Raw genomic sequence first — 5364 nt, 5'->3', positions numbered from 1 at the left:
AGAGAGGAGGGCCCTGCATATTTCCATTTCTCTTTCCAGAGGGCTTTTATAGCCTTTAATGTAGAGTAGGTTGAACAATACGTCTCAGAGGCAGCTCTCTGGACTCCATAAGAATCAAGAGGGGAATGACTTTAAAAAGCATATTACCAGGCTCTGACCTCAAATATTCTGATTCAAATAGTATGGGCTAGGGATCAAGAAACAGCTTTTTAGGCCAGGCATGGTGGCTCATGCCTGTAATCTCAGCATTTTGGGAGGCCGAGGCAGGCTGAGTGCTTGAGGTCAGGAGTTCGAGACCAGCCTGAGCAACATGGCAAAACCTAATCTCCACTAAAAATACAAAAATTAGCTTGGTGTAGTGGTGCATGCCTGTAATCCCAGCTTCTTGGGAAGCTGAGGTATGAGAATGGCTTGAACTGGAGAGAAGATGAAGGTTGTAGTGAGTCACGATCACATCACTACACTCCAGCCTAGGCGACAGAGCAAGACCATCTCAATAAAAAATAAAAATAAAAATAAATTAAAAATTGGCTGGTCTCGGTGGCTCAGGCTTGTAAACCGAACACTTTGGGAGGCCGAGGTGGTTGGATCACTTGAGGTCAGGAATTCGAGACCAGCCTGGCCAACATGGCAAAACCCCATCTCCACTAAAAATACAAAAATTAGCCGGGCATGGGAGCACATGCCTGTAATCCCAGGTATAGGGAGGCTGAGGCAGGAGAATTGCTTGAATCCAGGGGGCAGAGGTTGCAGTGGGCCAAGATCGCACCACTGTACTCCTGCCTGGGTAGCAGAGCAAGACTCCATCTCAAAAATAAATAATAAATATTATATATATAAATTAAAATAAATTTTAAAAACTTAAAAAAGGAATCAGCGTTTTAAAAATAAGTGTTTCAGGTGATTCTGTCAGATGTTTTTAGACAATTTCTCCAAGAATGGCCCAAAGACCATTGGTGTGAGATGATCACTTAGAGTCTTATGAAAAATACAAATTTCCTGGACATCCTGAATTTTAATAGGGAAAAGGGAGTTAGGGAATAAAGCCCAGGATTCTGCATTTTAAAGAGGCTTCCCAGTTAAAGGTTTACTGACAAATGTTAGGAATCACTTGCCTCAGAAATAATAAAATATTCTCTTGGAAAGGAGGGAAGGGATCAGGAAAAATATTATAACTAGATACACTGGATAGTAGGCTTAATGTCAGGGTGATGAAATAATCTGTGTATCAAACCCCTATGACACATGTAACAAACCTTCACATCCTGCACATGTACCCCTGAACTTAAAATAAAAGTTTCAAAAGTTTCAAAAAATGTTGTCTTGGATGGGCCATGACCTGGAAGATCTGTTTCTATTGAATCTCATTAAACTACTTTGGGAGTATTTTCATGAGGCAACAATCCAAAGACTCAAGGGAGGAATGAAGGACAAGGCACTGTCTGAGGGCAGGAGTTTGGTAATAACCAAGAATGGTATCACATCAGGCCAGCTGTGGTACCTCAAGCCTGTAATCTCAGCACTTTGGGAGGCCGAGGCAGATAGATCACTTGTGGCCAGGAGTTTGAGACCAACATGACAAAACTTCATCTCTCCTAAATATACGAAAAATTAGCTGGGCATGGTAGCACTCACCTGTAATCCCAGCTGCTCAGGAGGCTGAGGCAGGAGAATTGCTTGAACCCTAGGGGCAGAGGTTGCAGTGAGCCGAGATCGTGCCACTGCACTCCAGCCTGGGTGACTCTGTCTCAAAAAAAAAAAAAAAAAAGGCCGGGCGTGGTGGCTCAAGCCTGTAATCCCAGCACTTTGGGAGGCCGAGGCGGGTGGATCACGAGGTCAAGAGATCGAGACCATCCTGGTCAACATGGTGAAACCCTGTCTCTACCAAAAATACAAAAAATTAGCTGGGCATGGTGGCGCGTGCCTGTAATCCCAGCTACTCAGGAGGCTGAGGCAGGAGAATTGCCTGAACCCAGGAGGCGGAGGCGGAGGCGGAGGCTGCGGTGAGCCGAGATCACGCCATTGCACTCCGGCCTGGGTAACAAGAGCGAAACTCCATCTCAAAAAAAAAAAAAAAAGTATCATATCAAATAATTTGTATAAAGTTTCTCCAGTGAGAAGGCTACAACACATTTGCTCTCTACTTATCCTTGCTTTGCCTGCAGAGAGCACAATTTTTCTTACACATAGATGCTTAATAAATATCTGAATTGTTTTGAATGTATTCCTCTTTGGAGAGCTATACTTTCAACATATACATATACATACACATACACACACACACACACACATACAAACACACACACACATATACATGTTGGTGGTGTTTGGATGAGCATATATGTGTGTTTTTTTGTTTTTGTTTTTTTTTTTGAGACGGAGTTTCGCTCTTGTTTGCCCAGGCTGGAGTGCAATGGCGCGATCTCGGCTCACCGCAACCTCCGCCTCCTGGGTTCAGGCAATTCTCCTGCCTCAGCCTCCTGAGTAGCTGGGATTACAGGCACGCGCCACCATGCCCAGCTAATTTTTTGTATTTTTAGTAGAGACAGGGTTTCACCATGTTGACCAGGATGGTCTCGATCTCTTGACCTCGTGATCCACCCGCCTTGGCCTCCCAAAGTGCTGGGATTACAGGCTTGAGCCACCGCGCCCAGCCTATATATATGTGTGTTTATGGGCAGGGGCAGAAGTAGTGATGAAAGAAAGTGGGTTTGACAAAGGGAGGGAGATAAAATTGAGTGAGCTGCTGAGTAGATTTGAGTTGTACTTAAGGAAAACATAACTACAAGTTCTATTTTGGTTTACTTCCTCTCTTGCCCCGGGATCTTAAGCAAGCAAGCTACTTTCGTTTCTCTATTTCAACAGTGCCTTTTTTTTTTTTTTTTTTTTTTTTTTTTGAGGAATGTGCCTTGTGGAATTATTTTTTGAAGTAAGTAATATAAGATTGGAAAGCACCTTTTCCTCTTAGCCAGAAGTATGCAGAAGAGAATTTCCACCATCTGGGCCACTTCAATAAGAGAAGTACACACAGTCTCTCTCACTGTCTCTCTTTCTCTCTCTCTCTCTCCCTCCCTCCTAAAAATCATTTATTTATTAAATATTTATTGAGAATTAATTATATGCTAGAAGCTGTGATAACTTCTGGGATAGCAAACAAGACATAATTACTATCCACTATTGTCGAATCTGGAGAATTCAGGGTCTGAAAACAGACATCGGAGGATCGGAGAAAAGTCACCAACCAGCCTTCTTGGCACAGCTGGGCAAGTTCCAGTGTGAGAAGCCAGGCTTCCAGCTGTCCAAGTGGAACTCTCGGCAGGATCCCTCTAGTCATCAGGGATTGTACCTGGGAAGAAGTGCTTGTACCTGGTGAGGAGCAGAGAGCAAGGACATAGGGAGCTCACCACCACCTTTACCTGTCTCTCAATATGATGGGGAGTGGGGACAAGTTGGGATAAGCCAATATCTCTGTGTCCTTCTCCCACAGAATGGCTGCTGGTTCACATCTACCTCCCATGACCAATATCTCACGTAGGTCCCTCTTTTTCCAACTTTAACACAAATTATTCAAGGAAGGGGATTCTAGGAATTGTAGTTCCAACTTAGCCAAGCTAACACCATTACGTATGAGGAGATGGGTCAAGAAGTGATGAAAGAGAATTCTCAAGACACCAACATGTGGCTGAAGGTGGCAAAATCAAAGGAAAGATTCTAAACAGGCCGGGCTTGATGGCTTATATCTGTAATCCCATCACTTTCGGAGGCCAAGGCGGGCAGATCACGAGGTCAGGAGATCGAGACCATCCTGGCCAACATGGTGAAACCCTGTCTCTACTAAAAATACAAAAAATTAGCGGGGTATGGTGGCACATGCTTGTAATCCCAGCTACTCGGAAGGCTGAGGCATAAGAATCGCTTGAACCCAGGAGGCGGAGGTTGCAGTGAGCCAAGATCATGCCACTGCACTCCAGCCTGAGCAGCAGAGAGAGACTCTGTCTAAAAATAAAATTAAAAAATATATATATTCTAAGGAAAATTGCTTGTTCAGGCCTAAGTTGTTTGCAACTTCTCAAAAGCTTCTCTGGGTGGTCTCCTGTGTTAGCACTAGAATTTTCCTACATACAGTGAACCAGCTGCATGAAGGTAGAAGTCAGCTGGTAAATGAATATATGGCTAATACCTCAACATAGTGACCACAGGTGCAACGATTAAGGATGATCACCAAGTTTGTACATCTCAGCACAACACAATAGCTATTAACAATCACTTTAAATTCTAATTTTTTATCAGATTTAGATTTATGAGGTATAAAATATTTCTTTGTTCAAATATCTATTAAATGCTTACTATAAGCCTCATGAAAGTGAAATATCCTACTTAGCTCTGTATAAACTAAATACACACCCTTCTACCAGCCCTTGCTTACAACACCTCATATCCTCTGCCCAACTGTGCCAGATTCCCTGCAAGGTTTATAGTAAATAAAACCTAGCAAGACTGGGCATGGTGGCTCAAGTCTATAATCCCAGCACTTTGGGATGCTGAGGCAGGTAGATCACGAGGTCAGGAGTTCAAGACCAGCCTGGCCAACATGATAAAACCCCTGTCTCTACTAAAAATACAAAAATTAGCTGGGTGTAGTGGCGGGAGCCTGTAATCCCAGCTACTCGGGAGGCTGAGGCAGAGAATTGCTTGAATCCAGGAGGTGGAGGTTGCAGTGAGCCGAGATCATGCTACTGCACTCCAGCCTGGATGACAGAGCAAGACTCTGCCTCAAAAACAAAAATAAAACTAGCAATATGGCACTGAGCTCTGTGATAAAGTCACAGCTCTTGATCCAGAAAGACTGAGCATAATTCCTTAACTTAAGGTGATTTGGGGCCGGGTGCCTGGGCAGCAGAGGAAGACTCCAAAAAAAAAAAGGTTATTTGATTAAAAATAGCAGAACTTCTAGAGAACTAATTTAAACCGGAAGTGGAATTTATAATAAGGATATTGGCTTATCTCATCGGACACAAGCACAGAAATGCAGCCAGCCCTCAGGCAGAGACTGAAATAAAGAAGTAGAAGGAGCACTCCACTGTGTTTCATTTCTGCTTCTGTCTGTGCACTTGCCCCTTCTGCCTGCGAGCTGAATTTCTCTGTTCTTCAAAACACAAAATGAAGCCGGGCGCAGTGGTTCACACCTGTAATCCCAGCATTTTGGGAGGCTGAGGCAGGCAGATCACTTGAGGCCAGTAGCTCAAGACCAGCCTGGCCAACATGGTGAAACCCCATCTCTACTAAAAATATAAAGATTAGCCAGGCGCCGGGCGCGGTGGCTCAAGCCTGTAATCCCAGCACTTTGGGAGGCTGAGGCGGGTG

This window comes from Cebus imitator, unplaced genomic scaffold (assembly GCF_001604975.1).
Source record: "Cebus imitator isolate Cc_AM_T3 unplaced genomic scaffold, Cebus_imitator-1.0 Scaffold177, whole genome shotgun sequence".
Classification (NCBI taxonomy): Eukaryota; Metazoa; Chordata; class Mammalia; order Primates; family Cebidae; genus Cebus; species Cebus imitator.
This window is presented reverse-complemented; position numbering follows the sequence as displayed.